Below are 22,704 nucleotides of genomic sequence, written 5' to 3'. Positions count from 1 at the left end.
AGTTAATAGTCTTTTTGCCTTGTAATAAATTTCAATTCACCATGAATATGTCCTACAATTAAAATAAGAACTTTTAAATTAACTATATATGGATGAAATTATAGTTCATTTTCATATTTTCATTAGCATGCCAAGGTATTTTCCTAATGAATAATTTAAAATGCTTTTGAAAAATCCTCCTTCTCAAGGGCCAAAAGATTATTTATTATTAGCTAAATATGGCTTTGCCTGATACTTAAAATTAGCAGTGGGTATATCAGCATTATTAATATGCAGGTATTTAAAAACCGAGAAATAGATTACATCATGCATCTATAAATTTTCTCCCTAAACCATATTAAAAATATACCTTCATAAATATTTATAACTTATACTCATTTTTTATTACTAGCAAAATCTAGAGGACAGAAAGTGTTGTAGTTGAAAGAGACCCAAAAGCATTAGTTGAATGACATGTTCTTGAGTAGAATGAGTAGAATTACTACAATGAATTTCTATTCATACCTCTGTGGAATGAATAGGAAGATAGTTTAATAAATTTGTATTTCTCTTTCATAACCAAATCTGGACCCTATTCAAAATGCATGCTCTGAGCTATGTTATGCATATCTTATATGCTTGTGTATTTTTCTGGAGATGTGCATGGGGACTAACTAAAATTCTTCAAAACCCCTAAGTCTACACTTATTATAGAAGGTTATGATGACTGAGGCTCACTTTTGACATGCTTGGAGACCTTGTAGGATTCTATTTTCATTAATAGTATATCTGCAATTCATAAGCAGGCACACTGGAACTCTAATACACTTAGTTCCATTATTTTTATTTTTATTTTTATTTTTTGGATTCTAAGTATGCTTGTAACTAGGTCATTCCTCATTCACATACATATTTATAAAACTTTCCCCCCAATTCTCTCTTCTATCTTCAAGTCTTCATACCAGTTAGACATTTTTTTTTTCACACCCCAGTCCATGTGGGTTTTAGTTGTCTATGTAAGGCTGGAAAATTGCCTTATAAAAAATATATTATTAATAAAACCAGGTGGAGTGGTTTACTGGGGTAATGCATTATTTCTAATCTCCTACCATTATGTTTCAAGACAAAATCTTGACTGATGTCCCTGAAATTGCCTCTATCAAGGACATTTACAACTACAACTTGGAAGCTATGTGCTCCATGAAGATCCTGATAATGCCAAGAGCAGAGGCTGAGTTTGCTTGGCCTTGATGAATGTTGCCCAAACATTTGAGTTATTGGACTTCAGCAGTGTATCATTCTGCAAAATCTGAGAAAACAAAACAACTTTAGAAGATAGCTATAAAAACTTTCTAGGAACATCAGACCTACCCAGACCCTTTCAAATAGCATCTCAAATTAATTAAAACATCTCAGTTTAAAACCCACAGCTACTGTATTGCTTTATGTGCTAGATCATAGGAAAAGCCTAAAAATGCCAACTTTACAATGCAGAAAGTAAATCTTTGAATTGAAAAAAAAGGAGGAAAACTAAAATGGCAATTTTAAATTTCATTTAAAAATATAATAGTATGTTTCAAGTAAGCATACTTCAAGGAAGATTTTTAGCATCTTAAACAAATACGTTTAATTTATTTCCTTCATTACTCTTTCACTAAAGGTGGGAAAAGAAAAGCAATTCTAACTCATCCTTTGTATATGTAGATTACAGTGATGTCATCCATGGGTTAAGGATTCTAACATTCTCTGCAGTCTATCCATTTCACCTGAACTATCCAGCAATGGAACCAGAGATATTGGTTCCTCTTTCTTCATTATTGCTGGCCTTGCACGTACTCTTGTCCCTAGGTGAAAGCTTCTCTACAATTTCAGAGCTGGAAACACACTGGCTGTCATCATAAAGTAGGAGCTATATTGCTTTGCCTTCATTTTTGCCCTAACTCTTTGGTACCCCAGCACTAAATTGTATTCTGTTCCTGAATTTTTTTAAGATAGTAATTCCCTGGGGTGCCCGGGTGGCTCAGTCAGTTGAGTGTCCAACTCTTGATTTTGGTGATCTCAGGGTCTCCGGCTCCGTGCTCAGCTGGGAGTCGGCTTGAGGATTCTTCTCCCTCTCCCTCCCCCTCCCCTGCTCCTGTGAATACTCTCTCTCCCTCTTTCTAAAATGAATAAATAAATCTTTTAAAAAAGATAGTAATTTCCCTTCTTATATGATTCTTCTGTTTTCATCCAAATGTTAATGGCTTTACTCTTTAAGCCATTTTGTGTGTACCATCTTAATTCATCTTTGAAAGTCTTCTTGCCATAAATCGTTTAATACCTTTGAAGAAAATAGCTGTAGGATAGCCTATGTTGAAGTACTAGAGAGCTTTTGAATGCTCATCTGCCCCCACAATTCCACCATTTTGAAACAATGGTCTCAAAAAGAACAACACCTTCTTTCCTCAGCATTCCGTGTACATCAGCTCATCAGATTAATTCCCTTAAGTGACTAAAGGGAGCAGGCAGCCAAGAAAGTAAATGTTTTTGTGGGGTAGGATAGAATGCAGAATGACACCAAAACCAAACCAGACAACAAAACATGGAATAGTGGTTTCCAAAAAGGGGGAAATACTGGAGCAGAAAAACACACGCCTACCTTTTTCTAACATTGACCACTAGGGGCGCCTGGGTGGCTCAGCCAGTTAAGTGTCTGCCTTCTGCTTAGGTCATGGTCTCAGGGTCCTAGGCTCCAGCCCCAAGCTGGACTCCCTGCTCAGCGGGGAGTCTACTCCCTCTCCCTCTGTGCTCTCTTTCTCACTTGCTCTCTCTCAAATAAATAAATAAAAACCTTTAAAAAAATAAAATTGACCCCTAACTCCACTTCAATGTGGTATCTTCCGGAAAGTACAGAAACAATAACTTATGTTCTGTAGGTCAAGCAGAGGAAGATCACAATGTAACACCATGTTGAAACCTTTGCTTTACCTAATCATTTATCTTCACGAAGGCAGACTCATTAGCCTTTGCCTCCATGTTGCATTATGTGAAACTCTATTTCAAACCAGTAAGTAATGTGTTAATAATTTTTACCAGTTGTGGCAACTCTTTAAAATTTTTCTTTAAGAGACCTGTATGCATATTTGTTTCAAAAGTGCTAGGTATGGTTAAAGTTTTAAAATTTGGACAGCTTCATGTACTATAAGCTTTAGATCATTATTCCAAAAATTAAGAGTTATTTATTCTTCGTCTTTTGTTCCCTGTTTTATATTACTATTTTACTACTGGCCATGGAGAATTTTATTTATTTAATGGAGTTATTGTCTCATGTGTATCAGAATGTTTTTCCCAGATTGGCAGTTGACTACAGTTTGCTCTTTCTTGTTGAGCTGCTTTATTGCTGGAGTTATATACCCAAAGTTTATAGGTAAAATCGGAATACTTGTCCAATTTCCATTTCCCTAGTAAAACTTGACCCTGCACAGTTACAATTAACAATGCACCAGGCTTTTCTTTGGACTCGGCAGTATAGAGGACTAACTCAGTCCCCAGAGTACCATTTCATACAATGAAACACTCACTTTGTTTGATGCCCTGGTGACTCAAAGAATTGATGTTTTTTAAGTGCCAAATTTAATCTCAGATATTAGGTCATGTTTTGGGAGAATGTACTTTAATAAAAAAGTCTTAGTATTTGGACATAATAAGGAAATCATAAGTTTATAAAAAACAAATAAAATGTTCCCTCTCTGCAAAGTATTTTTCCAAGAGATATTTGTCAAATAATAGTGACAAATTTATCAATCATGGAGTGCTCTAGGGCTAGTTCCATGCTTACTGTTATAAATACTTTTTGCAAGCTATAATTACAAAAAAGTAATATGCAATTTTAGTTTAAAGAAGGTAGTTAAAATAAGCAAAGTTGCCCATTATCCAAGCCCTCCTTGCTGCACACCAACATGGGAGCTTGTAAGCGTGTCTCCCATTCCTTGAGGAACAGGCAGAGCACTCTACTGGGAAATGAGAAAGTGAAGACCTTGTGCAGTGCAAAGGAAACTATTTTATAAGTAAATTTTAGAAGAAAAGAATATAAATCTACATAATCTCTCTTAGGATTATCTCTATTTAAAAACACAAACTAAGTAAAGCATGAAATATTGAATTATGCAACAATAAAATGTGTCCATCAATAATACAAAAGAATTGGTAAAAGTGATTTTTTAAAAATTTATTTCTATTAATAGTACAAACCTAACTGGAAATTAACAAATTATACTCCAGATAATTCCATAGTCCATAGAACCTTCACCTTAGTAAAGAGCTCTACCTTATTTTCCCTACAGTATTTTACATACTTCATATGTAATCAAGATTATTATTAATCCTAGGAGTTTATTTTTTTTATATGTAAAAATATCCATCTGAAGGTTCACAGTGGGAAATAATGAAATTTAAATGGGTACAAACACAAACCTAAAATTTGCCAAGTAAGAATAATGAACCAAGATTTAATGAAAAGCTGAAGGGGTGTTTGGGGTATTAAAGGGGGAAACCTTATCTTGAGTGACATCTAGTGGTCTACTGCAGAATGCCATTTTAAAAAATTGAAGTTTTTGAAGATTAGGCAGCTGTACAGATTAGGGAACTATTACAAATGAGGCAATTTAGTTCTTTATCATATCATATGTTACATTTGTGTAAAAATTATAGGCACCTACTGAAAAATAACTTTATATAAGCAGTAAAATTATTTGTTTCAGCTAACAATGGAAATCACAGGGTCTTAGAAAATTTTGTAAATGGAAAAAAGAAATCTCTTAATTAAAAATGTATCTGTAGGGTGCCTGGGTGGCTCAGTTCGTTAAGCGACTGCCTTCAGCTCAGGTCATGATCCTGGAGTCCCTGGATCGAGTCCCGCATCGGGCTCCCTGCTCGGCAGGGAGTCTGCTTCTCCCTCTGACCCTCCCCCCTCTCATGCTTTCTCTCTCTCAAATAAATAAATAAAATCTTTAAAAAAAAAAAAAAATGTATCTGTAAATTCAATACTGATGTAATATGTCATTATTGAACAAGTGTTTTCAATACTTTTAAGAGTCACTAATAGTTGAGGTCCTCCTACTTTGTGTAAATATAAAAATTTATGCTCTATTTTTTTTCTACTTTAAAACCTCAATGTTGGGATCATTTAGAATTGTTTTCTAAATTAAGAAGTTAAATTATTTTGTCAGAAACATGTATTTCTATTGTATATCTTCTAGTTCTTTGTAATTATTTGAGGAACAAAGACACACTACATTTTGTTACTAGTATCTTAAGGGGACATTGAAAGATTTTCCCATTGCTCTCTATCATTTCTTAATAATATGTAAAAGTATTCCTATTATTTATGACATTTCCATTGTCTTATTTCTAATTAGCCCCTTTGCCTTTGAGGGTGCAGTGATCTTATACTGTTGTTTTTTCCATCTCCTTTCAAATCAAACATATCTATTGGTAAAACATTATTTGGTGCTTGACCTTCAATGTGTGCCAGTACCTCTTTGTATGAACTTCTCTCAGTTCTGCTCTTTGTATGCCTTCTGTAACCTTGTTCAGTTCAACAGAATTTTCTTTTTTTTGTGTCATCTACTTCATATTTCTTTTCTGAATTCTAAATTGCCTTGCATTGTTCTTACCACATTAATGCTCTTTTGTCTGTTTTAATGTTTCCCACTAATCCTAAGCATTCTTATGAGAAAACAATTTTGTGATCTCTAATTATTTTCCTTAATAAATCCTTTGTTTTTCTATTCAAATACTGTTTACTTATTTTTCTTATTCAAACTCTGTTTATTTATTTTCTGTATTCATTTTCCTACAGTTCCTAAGGTTATAATTGAGTAATCCATGATTGCAATTTTTAGAATTCACTTTTAGAATATTGAGAGTCACTTTTAGGGGGCTTTCCCTAATTAGCTTTTCCACCATTTCGGAAATCAACAAACATTTACTGAACTCTTACTATATGTTTGGTTTTAGCTCAAGTTCTTTTGGGGTAACTGAAGAAAAAATAGTTCATTTTCTATTCCTCAAATTTAATGAGTTATCACATGCAAAAAACCACAAGTAAGACGGTGCATAATCAAGTGCTAAATTTTGGAGTATTGGTCTAAAGGTGACAAATTCAGAGAAAGTAAAGAGCAATGAGGTTCATGGAGAAGGTAGAACTTATTTTAAATCATTTGAAAATAAACTCAAAATATGTTGTATAATTTATTTTATTCACCATTATTACCTATATTTTCTTATATCTAAATGGTTTCTCTAATAGACTGATTCAATGGGTATTGACTTTTATATTTTTTATCAGTTACATAAATAATAAACTTATATTTAGAATTATTATAAGTAAAATTAATTTGAGAAAGGATTTGGAAAAATCTATTATCACTCTCTATCATCTTTTAACATTTGGTGTGATACCTTTAAGATTCTTTGCTGTAGGCTGCATAAACCGAAAATATAAATTTTACATTTGTTGATGATTAGAATTCCACTTTAAAAAGTTGAATATGTTTGCATAGTGAGTGGATAGAAGGGAGGAAATTAGTGAGCTCATAGAATCCAGGGAAAGCTTAAGATCAAGGGAAAAAAAAATAGACATGTCTTGAGAAAAGGTGTAACAAATTTTAAAATCCAGAAGAATATACGGGGGGAGTAAAAAAATAATAATAAAATAAAAAGCCATAAACATCCTTGAAATCATGAAAAACATTGTATCAGGGAAAAAAAGAACATGTGGTAGATAATTTAATGGTGATTATTGTTTTCCACAAGGAGATAGGGACAGTTATTGAGAGGTTGAATAACTTGATCAAAGTACTGTAAACATGCCATAAATCATGGTATGTATTGGAGAAAGGAGAATCAATAGACTGAGAGGTCGTTAAATGAGTGTCACATACACTTGCTCTGAAATCTAGGTGAGCTTAACTAAGATGTGGAGTGGTAAGATGAGAGAAGCAGGGGTGGAAAACAGAGTCATTTCAAGAGGGGAAAGAAACACCTAGTAAGTTTCTGGGGCTAACTGAAATGGTATCAACAAGGATTTTTATTTGAAGCCATAAGACATATTTCCAGCTGAAAAATTAGTTCATTAAAAGGCTACTGTGAAGCTACAGAATTGTTTGGAGGACTGGAGAAGTAGACCCAAGACAAAACTTGAAGGAGCAATATCTAAAAATTGGCCTTCAAAGGAACCATCACTACTGCTGCTACTCTGTGAGCACCAGAGAAAACAGTTTCCTTTACTGACTTGCTCCAGTGAAATAGATCCATTAAAGAGAGGGAGAAACCGAGACAGACAGAGAAAGTGCCAGAGAGGCAGACTCTAATTGAAGAGATAAAGGCTGACAGTTTTGCAAAATTGTCTAAAGATATTAACAAACATTTTTAAGAAGGTGGTTTGATCCCTGGTATGTCAAAAGAAAAAAATAGCCAACTTAGAATTCTATAGCTTTCAAAAATAGCTTTCAAAAATTAAAAAAATAATAATAAATGTATTTCTAGAAGAAAATGAAAAAATCTGGGGAGTTTTGACCAGCTGGGAACACAAATTGGAATTCTTTAGGCAGAAGGAAAACAATCTCATAGAAAAACAGAATTTGTAGGAATAAATGAAAAACAAGGGAGCAAATAGGAAAATAAATATACAAGAATATTAATTGTATGTTGATCCTAAAGAATAATATTAATCTCTTATGATGTTAAAAATACCAAAAAATAGCTGCTACACTATTTTGAAGAGTGGCTTTAGCATCTTATATTCCCACCATAAGTGTATGAATGATTCAGTTTCTCCCATCATTGCCAACATTTGGTGTTAACTATATTTTATTTTTGCCATTCTCATAAGTATGTAATCTTATGTCCTTGTGGTTTTTCCTAATGGTTGATGCTGTTGAGTGAATACCTTTTCGCTGCTCAGTTCTCATCTGTGTACTCTTTTCATTGAAATATCTCTTCATGTAATCTGTTATTTTCTAATTGGATTGTTTGTTTCTTTACTATTGAGCTTTGAAAGTTCTTTATCATTTCTAAACACAAGACCTTTGTCAGCTATGTAGTTTGCAATATTTTCTCCCAGTCTGTAGCTTGTCTTTCCATTCTCTTCACAAGATCTTTGCCAAGCAAAAGTTTTAAATTTTGATGATGTTCAAATTACCTTTTTTTTTCCTTTTATGGAACACAATTTTGTTGTCAAGTCTAAGATCTCTTCACTTAGCCTGAGTTCCCCAAAATTTTATCTGTATCTTTTTTTTCCTGAAAGTTATAGTTTGATATTTAAGTCTGTGATCAATTTTAAGTGAATTTTTGTGTAATATGTGAGGGTACTATCAATGCATACAATTATTGGATCAAGCTCAACAGCCTTATATGCTGAGTGAAAAAAGCCAATCTTAAAAGGTCACATAGTATATGATTCCATTTTTATAAAATTCTTGAACTGACAAGATTATAGAGATACTAAGTAGATTAGTGGCTACCAGAAATTAAGGACTGAGAGGTGGAAGGAGAGAAGGATATGGCTATCAAAAAGGATTGTTGTGGTAATGGAATAGTTCTATCTCCTGACTCTGGTGGTGGTTACATAAATCTACACATGTGATAAATTTGCATAGAACTAAATGCACACACAATACATATATGTAAATGAGTGTATGTAAATTTAATAAAATCTGAATACAGTCATTGGACTATATCAATGTCAATTTCTAAGATGTGATACTGTTCAAAATAAATACATAGACGTTAAGAAGTCGTTCTTTAGATTCCGTCTTTGTTCATTTGGGTTGCTGTAACAGAATACCATAGACTGGGTGGCTTATAAAAAGGAGAAATATATTTTTCATAGTTCTGGAGGCTGGGAAGTCCAAGACCAAGATGATGCAGATTCAGTGTCTGCTGAGAGCCCATTTCCTAATTCATAGAAGGTCTTCAAATGACAAATGGGCAAGGAAGCTCTCTGAAGTCTTTTAAATAAGGGTACTAATCTCATTCGTGAAAGCTTCAGCCTCATGACTTACTCATCTCCCAAATGCCCCACCACCACATACCATCACACTGGGGATTAGGTTTCAACATATTAATTTTGGGGAACACAAACATTCAGTCTAGATCCTCATGTTAGGACAGGAAGACAAAGAAATCTAGCAAAGGAAGTATTTCTCAAAATCAAATTAAAACAATAATATTTCATTACTCCTTAATTATAAGTTACTAACCAACTAATAAAGTTGGGGTTAAGGATTTCTCACTGGAATATGGTATATATACATTGAAAGGTAACTGATGATACAAGTCCTACCTTACACTTGCCCAATGACTGGTTCTGGTTGTGAGTGGCGTGAGTTTTATTTATTTATTTATTTATTTATTTATTTATTTATTTATTTATTTTAAAGATTTTATCTATTTATTTGTCAGAGAGCGAGTGAGTGAGCGAGAGACCACAAGCAGGGGGAGCGGCAGGCAGAGGTAGAAGCAGACTCCCCACTGAGCAGGGAGCCCCATGAGGGACTTGATCCCAGGACTTTGGGATCATGACCTGAGCCAAAGGCAGACGTTTAACCAACTGAGCCACCCAGGCATCCCTGTGAGTGGTATGAGTTTTAGAAAAAAAAATACTAAGCCTTTGTGATTACAGAATAGTTGGAAGAGCAAAGACTGACTTGAAAGGAATATTATTAAATATAAAAATTGTGCAAATGAAGTTGTGCCAACTTTTATTTGAAGGTCAATAAGTGGTCGAGGGAACATAGCTCATGTTGAGAGCAGTGGGAAATTAAGTTTGCAAAGGATTGTTGAAAACAGATACTGGAGTGTATTATTTTTAGCAATTCTCTCTTACCAGCAATATTATTTGCTGGTATATAATAGTCTCAACTACTTATTAAGTGGTGGGCATGATGGAACCTAATGTTGAAAAATGTTTTTTTTTTTTCCCAATGTAAAGCAAAGATGTTAATTCACTATTTCACCTTCCTTTTTATATCATACCAGATATGGGGCGCCTGGGTGGCTCAGTCGTTAAGCGTCTGCCTTCGGCTCAGGTCATGATCCCAGGGTCCTGGGATCAAGCCCCGCATCGAGCTCCCTGCTCTGCGGGAAGCCTGCTTCTCCCTCTCCCACTCCCCCTGCTGAGTTCCTGCTCTCGCTATCTCTCTCTCTCAAATAAATAAATAAAATCTTTAAAAAAAAAAAAAAAAAAAGAGTATATCATACCAGATATTACCTGCCTTCTTACTAGATTCTCAGAGATCTTATCTATCTTCAGGGTACAGTGTGGGAGGATGGTGTGAAAGAATATAAGGGGAAATAACGCCCCCCCCCTTTTTTTATAAGCTTCATGCTCCCAGGACTAAAATCTCCCCTCTGTAGAAAGTCTGCTTTCATAAAGGGATTAGAGTGAACCTTTCATCTTCCAGAGCTCCATGGGCTGCATCTCTTCTTTCAAGGTCTTAATATTATTGATATCTGTTGTGTTCTGGTCACTGACTATATTTACCTCAGTCTCTACCAAGAGTCTGTAGCTTTTTTCAAGAGATTTTTCATTTTATTCTCAACTATCCCCACCTACCAATTAAAAAAAAAATCACTTATCAAGATTATTTTTAAACACAACTCCCTTTTCCATTATCCCTGGATGTCTAGTGGAAAGATCACAGTACAAAAAGGCCTTCATGCTTGTCTTCATATTTTCCCCTAACTTCTTCCTGAAGCCCCCTTTCCCACCCATGTGTGAATAGGATTGTCTAAAATCATTTCAACAGTTGGATCCTGAAAAGCTTTGTGAGTTTAGTTTTTTTTTTTTGATTATTTTATTTGTCATATAAAAAAGAAGAAAGAAGGAAAGAACATCCTTTTGATTCTAATACCCACAATAACCATTTTATTTCTAAAAAGTGAGGGTCTATTTAATAAAACCCATCCAAAATATAACTCTAGAACCTTGCTAACATTGCAAAAGTTGTCTAATGTATGCCACACTTTATTCAATTCCAAATCTGATATCAAATAACTTAATAACTTAAACTATAGTCCTCTTAATATGCATGCTGAATGAATCCAAACTGCAGCAACCTCCCTTGTTCACAAACAATCATGGATACAGCCATCAAACATGAGTCAGTTTGCATCTTTGTGCTTATCCTCATTGTTTAATACAATCCATAGTGGTTTGAATGAAGAAAAGCATACTCATTAGATTTGTAGCTGATGACCATGTAGTAGGCTTAGTACAAGTACTTGTGTTTCCTTTCCTTTATTCTTTTACTTATTATTGTGTGTGTGTGTGTGTGTGTGTGTGTATGTGTGTATGTGCTTGATGAGGAGGAGATTGCACAAATTAGATTGAAGCTTGCTTCTTAGAGGCAGAGGTTCCAGGTTCAACTCTGCCATTTTCTAGCTTTAAAAAAAAAAAAAAGATTTTATTTGTTTATTTATTTGAGAGAGAGTTGGGGGGGGGGTGCAAGGGAGAAGGAGAAGCAAACTCCGCTCTGAGGGTGGAGACCTATTTGGGACTGGATCCCATGACCCTGAGATCATGACCTGAGCCAAAATCAAAAGTTTGGACGTTTAATGGACTGAGCCACCCAGGTGCCCCTGCCATTTTCTAGCTTTGTAAACTTTGGCCAGTTAATATTTTTCTGCTTCACTTACTTCATCTGTAAAATTATACTAATGGTTTTATCTCACAGTTATTGTAAATATTGAATTAACTAAATATTACATAAAAATGTGTAAGAATCTCCAATTCCTAGTTTTGACTTAGTCTTTATTACCCTGCTTTATTATCACTGTCTATAAAGTCATCAATAACATCCATAGATAAAACTACTGGATGTTTTTAAGTCCATATTTTTTCTGGACCTGTTAATCATTCCTTCCAATTATTAGCTACCATGATATTGCAATCAACTGTCTTCTTTTATATCTCTGCCCATTCCTTTGTTTGTCCCCTTAACAGGCTCTTATTCCTTCACTAAAACTGCATATATTTACTGTGTATTTATTATAAGCTGGGCTTTCTGAAGAATACTGATAAAGATCCCAGCCTCTGCCCTGAAGAGGCTGCTTCTGTAGTGAAATGCATGGAAAAATGGACAAAGAGCTCTTGCACAAACCAGAGAGACAGGAAGGTTAGAATAAGGAATGTGTCCATGCAGATAAGACCTATACACTGAAATAAAACTATTGGTGATTTACTAGTGATTAGTGATTATTAGGTGAAGAGGATGACAAAGAGTTGTTCTGGTATAGTGGTGTCTGGGTGGCTCAGTTAGTTAAGTGTCTGCCTTTGGCTCAGGTCGAGATCCTGGAGTCCCAGGGTCAGGTTCTCTGCTCAGCAGGGGAGTCTGCTTCTCCCTCTGCCCCCCTCACCCACTCATGCTCTCTCTCTCTCTCTCTCAAAAAAAAAAAAAAAAAAAAAAAAAAAGAGTTGTTCTGGTATTAATAAAAGAATGTGTACAAGTTTAGTGGTGAGAGAAACTGTGAATTTGAGGGACTGAAAACGGTTCCACAGGACTAATTTAAATATTGTATTGTTATCAAGTGTGGATAGGAGTAGCAAAATCAAGGAGATGAGATTGTTTGGTACCTGTCATTCAGAATGATTTTTCACCATTTTAAAACAGTGATATTTTATGTTTAAAGCAATGTGGAAAGATTGGAGGGTTTTACACACCATTGTTTCTGACGTGGATTTTTGCAATCATTTTCTAACTCACTTCCCTGCTTCCTACCAGACCAGAGTGAAAATTTATAAATTCAATCTTGACCATGTTGCTCTGCTGTTACACAGATCTTCAGTGTCTAAGTCCTCTGTGCATCCTTCTATGAAAACACTGCATAATAATAACCTCTGCAAATGCTTTTCCCACTCAAGACCATGGACCTCTTAAAGGGGATTATTAACCAGCGTATCACTCGCATCTAGCTCGATGTCTAACACATGGTGGTTGCTCATATGTAACAATGACTTCACCGTCAGGGATGATTAAAATCTGAATTACAGAAATAGATGAAATACCTTTAAGATCTTTTCAAAGCCATGACTGCACAACTCAAATTATTTGTAATCAAATAATTCTTGGACCAGCAGCATCAGCATCATTGAAGAACTTGCTAAAAAGGCAAATATTGTGTCCTTTTCCAGACCTACTGAATCAGAAACTCTAGGGGAGTGCCTAGTGACCTGGGGTTTAATAAGCCCTTCAAGTGACTCTGATGCCCTGGAAAGCTTAAGAATCACTGTCTATACCATTGATCTATCAGTGGGGTTGTCTTACAACAATTCGGCCACAGCTATAACACTGTTGCTGACTTGTTGGTCATTCTGTTACAAGGTATAGGATATGATGCTTCTCTTCTTCTGCTGGTGCTAAATGGGATGTATTCTGTGGGTTTATTAACAAAATCATTTTTATACATTTTCAATTTGCAGGTTGAATTAATTTATTTGCTCTCTTCCATTATTATTCTTTACAAAGCTTCAGACAGAGTTAAACAGCTGATAAAGATTCAGAACCTGTCACCTTAACTCAGTTATTTATCGGACTATCTGTGCAAATGAATGAAGAAATTTGTTGTAGAACGGTTTGAGAACTATTAATTAGCAACAAAACAGATAAAGAATCAGAAATGACAATTTGGGACCCTGAAAGTAGAAGAAAAAAACCATCTTATTGACTCATGCATTCCTTTGACATCTGGATCAGTGAGTCAGACATAACATAAGTCATAACAATGATTTTATATTTCCATAACTAGTTAGCAGTATTTCTGGGTTTTATTTGCTGTTTTTGTTTGTTTGTTTTTCACTCAGGAGTACAATATGACTTCTTGTCCTCTTGATTGCTTTAGGAACATTGTTTAGAAAGCTAAATATGTTTAGATCAAATTAACAGAATAGTGTCATTGAATACAATAGCCAATATCCAGTTACAAATTTTTATTCCGTGGTGATCATTGCAGTTAGATAATTTCTACTCTGAAAAGTCTTTTCAAAATATAATCAACAAAGTACTTAAAGTTTCTGTTCACAATGGTGAATATAAATCAAACCAAAACAAACAACAAAGACAGCATGGATACTTTATTCTGTATATTGGTATTTACTTTTAAAAATGTACTAAACTATGATGCTTTAAATTAGATATATTTTTTAAATTTTTTTATTATTATTATGTTCAGTTAGCCAACATACAGTACATCATTAGTTTTTGGTGTAGTGTTCAATGATTCATTAGTTGTGTATAACACCCAATGCTCATCACAACATGTGCCCTCCTTAATACCCATCAACTGGTTACCCCACCCCCCCAACTCCCCTCCCTTCTGTAGCCCTCAGTTTGTTCCCTGGATTCCAGAGTCTCTCACGGTTTGAGATTAGGCCTTATGGAAAAAATAAATTTAATTTTATTGCTCAAAAATAGGAAATTATTGGAGCACCTGGTGGCTCAGTCAGGCGTCCAACTGTTGATTTCAGCTCAGGTCATGATCTCAGGGTCCTGGGACTGAGAGCCGCATTGGGCTCTGCGCTCGGTGCAGAGTCTGCTTGTCCTTCTCCCTCTGTCCTCTGCCCTGCTCTCTATCTCTAAAATAAATAAATACAATCTTTAAAAAAATAAGAAATTATAAAACATAGTCACGTCATAAATCATCCAGATAGACTCAAAGCATTTTAGACTGGAAGATATCATAAATTAATTCTGTGCTTCTTCTATATTTTTTACATGAGTCAGTTGAATTCAGAGAGGTTAAGCGGCTTGGCTGAGGATAGGTAATTTGTGGTAGTGTCGTAAGTATAAAACAAGTGTACTGACTCCAAGTTGAATGGTTATCAACTTGATTATATAAAAAAAGTTCATATAAAATATATAAATGTAGTACTCTCTTAGTGTTCTTAAAGAGAATATCAACTTGAATATATACTATATACGATATTTATAATATATACACATATATAATATATCTACATATATATATATATATATACACATTTTTACAAACTTTTGGTAACATTTAAGATACTATAGTTAACAGAAGAAAATTGGGAAGTAATTTTTTAAATGTTGGATGGTTTGATAATTTGTTATAAACATTTCTAGGATTTTAATAGTACTTGCGATTTCCTATTTTTAAAAAAATCTGTATTTGAGGTACAAGCTAAGGAGAGTTAAGAAGGAAAAAAAATAACTCAGAATATCACATTTCACTTTTGCATGTAACAGAGAGAGCCAGATTCATTAAATATAGTGTCAAACTTTCAGAAAAGAAAATAGTGATTCATTCACATTTTCTTCTCTATGTTTATAAAGCTAGTATCTTTCACTCGATCATGCAATAAATATTTATAAAAGCCTAAGAAGTCCCAGGTACTGTTCATGGTGTTGAGGATAACTCAGGGAATAAAACAGAAAAATTCCCGCCCTAATGAAGCTTGCATTCTAGTGGAAGAAGTGAAATAATAAACAAATACATTAGGAGAAGGTATACTTTATAACATGGTTGCAGCTGGAGAAAGTAAGGCAACAGAAAAAGAATAGAGAGCACAGAAATAATCTGGGATGTACCTGAAATAGAATGGTTAAAGTGATATTTGAAAAACACCTAAAAGAGGTATAAAAGCCACATGTATTTCTGGGTTAAGTATGTCTTAGAAAAACAAGCACAAAGACTTTTAGGCAGGGATGGCCTGCTGTGTTCAAGGGTCAGAAAGGAGGCTAGTATGGCAAGAACAGAGGAAAGGAGAGAGTAGAAGATGAAGTCAAAGAGATTTTAATTGATTACTGCCTTTCACATATTCTTTCTGGATTCTTCTCTTCCCTTGAATTAGTTGTTGGTTATAACCGTTGTACCAGCCAACCACTTTCAGTGGCCATATTCTCCACTGATAAGGTAAACTTTGAAACTTGAGGGATACAGAGCAAATAATAATGGGTGTGGCTGCAGCATATTACCTGTTTTCCAGATTTTCAGAGTTGGTCTAGAAGAGCCCATAGAGCTATCTGGACTAGATTATTTTACTTCTTCTTAATATTATTCCAGTGTAAAATCTCTAGATCAATTTTTAGAATTCCATGGGTGCCAGGCACAACCCAAAAACTAAGATATAGACAGTATATTAAATATAGCCTCACAGGAAAGACTCGTTGCTGATTAGATAAAAAAGAAAAGATTTGGCAGCAAATTCTGTCTTGTTTTATATGTGCATCTGGAATGAAGTCCCAGAAGATTCAAATTAGATAAATTGCAGAAAATTGGAATCTTATTTGAGATGTTAACAAAAATGTTGGAACTCCACTTTTATATTATTTCAAGAATGTTCTTGTATGGATGTAAACATTGTTGAGAAGTTCAGTCTAATAGACTTAGTCAGTTTGAAAGTATCTCGAGGGAGTTGACCAGCCAAATTTTAGATTTTCTTTCTCATGTCATGCATGTTACACAATACTTCTACTAAGGCATTTAAAAAAAAAATAAGAATTAGTTTTCAGAGCAGTTTAAGGTTTACAGCAACACTGAAGAGAAGATATGGGGATTTCCCATACACCCTCTCCCCTTACACACGTACAACCTCTCCCATTATCAACTTTCCCTACCAGGTGGCATATTTATTACAGTTGATGAACCTACACTGGCACATCATAATCACCCAAAGTCCATAGTTTACATTGGTGCTCATTCCTGAGTTGTATATTTTATGGGTTTGGGCAAATGTGTATTGATATGTACCCATCATTATGATATCATACAGAGTATATTCACTGCCCTAAAAATCCTCTGTGTTTTGCCTATTCATCTCTTTCTACCCCTAATTCCTGGCAACTGCTAATGTTTTTGTCTCCATAGTTTTGCCTTCTCCAGGATGTGATATAGTTGGAATCAGCTTCTTTTACTTGGTAATATGCACTTAAGTTTCCTCCATGTGTTTTCATGACTTGATATCTCATTTCTTTTTAGTGCTGAATAATTCCATTATCTGGATGTCCCACAGTTTACTTATCCATTCACCTACTACTGGGCCTCTTGGTTGCTTCCAAGTTTTGGCAAGTATGAATAAAGCTGCTAAAAACACATGTGTGGGCCTTTGTGTGGACATAAAACTTCAACTCCTTTTGGTGAGTACCAAGGAGCACAATTACTGGATCATATGGTAAGAGTATGTTTAGTTTTCTAAGAAACAACCAAACTGTTTTCCAAAGTGGTTGTATTGTTTTGCATTCTCATCAATGTATGGGAATTCACCTCTTCTTCAGCATTTGGCGTTGGTGTTCCAGATTTGGGGTATAATAATAGGTATGTAGTAGTGTTTTAATTTACATTTCCTTGATGACATATGATGTGGAGCATTCTTTCATATGCTTATTTGCCATCTGTATACCTACTTTGGTGAGGTGTCTAAGGTTTTTGTCCTATCTTTGAATCAGATTGTTTTATTATTGTTGAGTTTCAAGAGTTCTTTTTATATTTTGGATAACAGTCTTTTACTGCCAGTATCTTTTGCAAATACTTTCTTCTAGTCTGTGACGCAGTCCTCTCATTGACTTGATAGTGTCTTTTACAGAGCAGAAGTTTTAAATTTTAATTTAATTTCCAGATTATCCATTTTTTCATTATGGATTGTGCCTTAAGTGTTGCATCTAAAAAGTCATCACCATACCCAACGTCATCTAAATGTTTTCCTATGTTAACTTCTAGGAGTTGTGTGATTTTCTATTTTTATTTTGGTCTGTAATCCATTTGAGTTAATCTTTGTGAAGGGTATAAAGTCTGTATGTAGATTCATTTTTTTTTTTTTTTCATGAAGAGGTCCAATTGTTCTAGCACCATTTGCTGAAGAGACTGTCTTTGTTCTATTGTATTATCTCTGCTTCTTTGTCAAAGATCAGTTGATTATATTTACATGAGTTTATTTCTGGGCTCTATTCTGTTTCATTGATCTATTTTGTTATTCTTTTGCCAATACCACACTATCTAGATTACACTAGAGCATTTTTAAAAATGTATTTCAACATACTTAATCTTGCTCTTATATTTTATTACTACTTTTGAATACTAGCATACTAGAAGAGTAAAAAAGAATATATTTTTATCCTATCAAATGCTTTCTTAAATTATAAAAGTCACCTCCCACCTGCCAAATGGAGGTTACAGAAAATAAGGTGAATTTTTTTGAAATTCACCTAGGGTTGTCCCAGTTTTATCTTCACTTAAATCCAGCTTTTTTTTTTTTTTTTTTTTTTTTTGACAAGGGCTCATGGCCTTAGTTCTAATGGTGATTTTAGTCTTCTGCATCATAAATACCTATACTCAAAATGAACTTTTGCCTTACAACCTTGGGAAAGTTACTTAGACTCTTTAACTCATAGTCTCATCATTATGAAATTAGTGTAATGATACTATCACATTCATAGAGTTAATACAAATATTAAATGATATAATATATAAACATCAATAGGATATGATGCAGATTAAATGACCATAAGTGGTCACCATAATGTCTTGCATGTGGTCAGGACTCAGTAAATACTACCTGTGATAATAAATATCTTTCTTGTTAAATGTTGAGCTTATTTTAGCACATTAGACGTCTTTATTTTAATTATTGGATATATCCAAATGCTATTTAGAGATAAATCTTTATTTTGTGTTCTTCTCAATTTAAACAACATAAATTTCATTATTTAAACCAGGCATATTTTATTCACAATATGCTGGCACCTGCACTAGCCTTATGTTTGCAGAAAAGAAAATGAAGCCAAGAGAAGGATGATGTCCCAACCTCAGACATATTAGAAGTCACGTTGTTGTTTTAATCACCAAGCCAATAGTCACATTTCAGAAATATGAAGATTTTTGATTTTCCCTATAAATTATTAGTAATATTAATAACAAAATACTACCATTTAACACAAATTCAAAGGTTTTCAAGGCACTTTCACATATGATTTTATTTGATCCTCTTAAGAACTTTGTGATTCCCAGTATACAGATGCTTTCTTGGGTGAGTGGCCCAGAGATGAACAGGTAATAACCAGTGCAGCTAACATGAAAACCCTTATCTTCTGATTCCCTGCCTGGATTTCTTTCTACTATTACTTTCACTTCTCCTGTAAGAGGGGATTCCTGGCATCATCTAAGGACAGATTGAATGGGCTTCATTTTCTGAATGGTAGTCTGAGGAGGTTAGTCTTAACAAAATTGCAAACTTTCACAGTTTTCTCCAAAGGATACCTTACAGTTACACCTTGATATCCTCAGATTGTCTTTGAATTAATGGAAAGATAGTAAGAATATACAAATTTACTAGGTTAAACTGATGTAGTCATTTAAATCCTTAAGAAATTGTTAAATTGCTTATATTTCTAATATTTAATTAGAAACATGTGTACACAGATATGTGTGTGTATATTTACTTTTAAATAAAAGCACACTGTGAGAAAGAGTAAATTATGCGTATCTTTGAATCTTCTTAAAATATTTTTTCAAACTTCATTAAGTTTGGCTGCTTCTGTGATTTATCCTCTTGCCTGCTCTGATACAGAAGCTTTTTTCCCTCTAAAAGTACAGTTGTTTCAAAGCAGAAAGACGAGGCTGGAGATGTGTATATGTGAATTATAAAAGATAACTCTTGTTTCTAATTCATTTTAAATAACTGGCAGTGAAAATGCAAACAAGAAAGATACAACTAAACACAGTTTGGATTGAATCTTACATGATATATAAGCAGCTCACTGAGTGATTCAATCACAAGTTAGCCAACTGAAATTCTTAATTACAATCACTTTTAATGAACCATGGTCATTGGAGCTTAGATGTATTCCATCAATTAGAAAGGAATGAAAGGAATTTAAACACTATATAGGTTATGTGCTTTTTTCCCCCTGTGCTTATATTTTTGCATGAATCACAATGCAGACATCTGTAAATTGATTTAAAATAGAGCAAAGTCATTCAATAAACCAATTCTTTAAACAGCAAGGCTTCAAAGATACTCATCAACAATAATTCCATCAAATAACCTTTGAAAGAATAAACTACATAATGAGAATTAAAAGTTTCAACAATACCCATTAGGGTATTCTCCTGCACCATTGATTCCCTAGTATCAATTGCTTTCAGTTAGCTGAACTCTTGAGTGTTTATTGGAAAACATTAATAAACCACAATCAATTTTCTTTTTAACCTCACAAGGATAGCTTGAATTAATTAAATGTTTTCTCTCCCTCCAACCCCCCTGACCACTTCTTTCCATTTTGGACACATAGTAGGAATATCTTGAACATTTATATTTCTTTTCTCCCAAAAATAAAAACAAGGAAAAGCATATTAATATGTTTCTGTTATTAACTTCCCCCCCATCCTTTAGATTATTATTGCACCTATGAAATTCTAGGAATATGCCTCCCTTTATTTCAGGTTCAAAAAACAATAGGATCAGACTGTCAAATGCATTTGCTGTTTACCATTAATGAATTTAATTTGCCCCAATTTTATTGAGATGCCATTCTGTACTATATTTTAAATAGATATAGATAGATAAATAGATAAATGGCTTATGTGCCCAAGATCAAGGCTCTCAAGTGCCTGGCAATGCAGAGCAATATTGTTTAAAACCAATGATCTTAAGCCTTTAATCCTTTGTTCAAAGCTATTCTGTCACCATGTCAAAGGACAGATCTATTGTCTCTATATTTAAAGATAAAATTAAAATAAATTTATAAAATGTGACAAAATATTATATTAAAAATTACAAGAAGAAAGTTATGTAGATATTATAAGAAATTGTTGATCTTGTTTTCAATCCTAATTTGTTCTAATAATATAACTTTTAAGCATTAAACAAAATGCTAAGAGCACTTTTATAAAATGCTGAAGAGAATTGGAACAGAACTAGCTGAGCCTTTTTTTATTATGTCTTGAATGATTAATCTTGCTTGAAAAACAGCTGGTATTAAAGGCTTCAATTATTCTTTGCTGAAGTCTAAGTGATGCCATTTTGCTGTATCTGAGGTACAGGTTTTCCAGATTTATTTGGAGATCTTTCTATGAAAGCCAATTTTAAAACATGTTAGCACACTATTTCTATATTGTATGTGTAACTATAAAACTTTATTATTATTACTGTATTATTTATTTTTAAGTAGGCCCCATGCCCAGTATGAAGCCCAAATCAGGGCTTGAACTCATGACCCTGAGATCAATACCTGAGCTGAGGTTAAGAGTCGGATGCTTGGGCGCCTGGGTGGCTCAGTTGGTTAAGCAACTGCCTTCGGCTCAGGTCATGATCCTGGAGTCCTGGGATCGAGTCCCACATCGGGCTCCCTGCTCAGCGGGGAGTCTGCTTCTCCCTCTGACCCCCCCCCCTTATGCTCTCTCTCTCTTTCTAATAAATAAATAAATAAATCTTAAAAAAAAAAAAAGAGTCTAATGCTTAACCGACTGAGCCATCCAGGTGCCCCTAAAACACTTTATTACCAACAAATAGAAAACATTGACTTATGACCATCAAACAAAAGTTCAGAGTCAGTCAAAATCCCACCTAATACTTCTTGAAAGGGAGGCATTAGGTTTAGGCATCATTTTGGGATTTGGATGGATTGATGTTCACTCACATTTCTAACTTTAGAAAGCTCATCTTTCCCCAAATATTTATCCAGTGAATTTATTAGAATCTTGAAGTAAATTGCAGTTGCTCACTAAACTATCAAATCCTTGTGAACAAATACAAAATGTGTGTCTCTGAGGCCTAGAATGTGTCTGGTGCACAGGAGATTCTTCTTGGTTGCTGTTGGCATTGACCCTTCAAAACAGTGATTATCAATGATACTTAAGAATTTGTGTGTGTGTGATTTGAAATGGAAGGTTTAAAATAACATGTAACAAAATGTGACAAAATATAATAAAGTATAACATAAAGTGATTCTCAACTTGAGAAAACTCTTCAATAGGACACATTCACCACCCTAAAGAGGGCACATACTGCATGGAGCACTGGGTGTTATACACAAACAATGAATCATGGAACACTACATCAAAAACTAATGATGTACTGTATGGTGATTAACATAACATAATAAAAAAAAATAGGACACATTCAGTGGTATGCTAGCAAATGTTTAAGAACCAGCTGCCATGCTTACCTCTTCCCTCAGACCGCCTGCTTTTGTGTTCAGAGTCCTGGCCTACTCATTATATAGCAATTGATTACTTATATACGTATGTAAGTAATGGATATGGATTACTTATATGGATATATATAGCAACTGAGAGGTAGAACAGCAAAAGTAAATATCAACATGAGCGTATATTTAACATGCCATCATGTATGCTCATATGAAAGCTGATCTCTATTTAATGAGAGAATTAATATAAATTTTATAATAATCTCTGAAGTACAATCACATGAAATTAATACTATTTATCAAATAGGTTTAACAACTAACTCCAAAGAAAACTTTCAAGGACTTTTTTAAACACACAGGACAACGTTTACCACTGAGAATTTACTCATTGAAATTGAGAAACTTCATCCACTTTCCATAAATAAATATCACTGTGGTGACAGACAGAAAAGTAAATTTCTATCTATACTGAATAATAAGTCTTTAGGAAAACTGTCATTTGGTAAAATGTCAAGCAGTTCATTTAAAACGAATGTAGTCTATGAGGTGGTAATGTGAGAGAAGTTGTCAACAATTT

The sequence above is a fragment of the Phoca vitulina genome, unplaced genomic scaffold (genome assembly GCF_004348235.1).
Source record: "Phoca vitulina isolate PV1807 unplaced genomic scaffold, GSC_HSeal_1.0 scaffold8, whole genome shotgun sequence".
Classification (NCBI taxonomy): domain Eukaryota; kingdom Metazoa; phylum Chordata; class Mammalia; order Carnivora; family Phocidae; genus Phoca; species Phoca vitulina.
Note: the sequence above shows the minus strand (reverse complement) of the source record.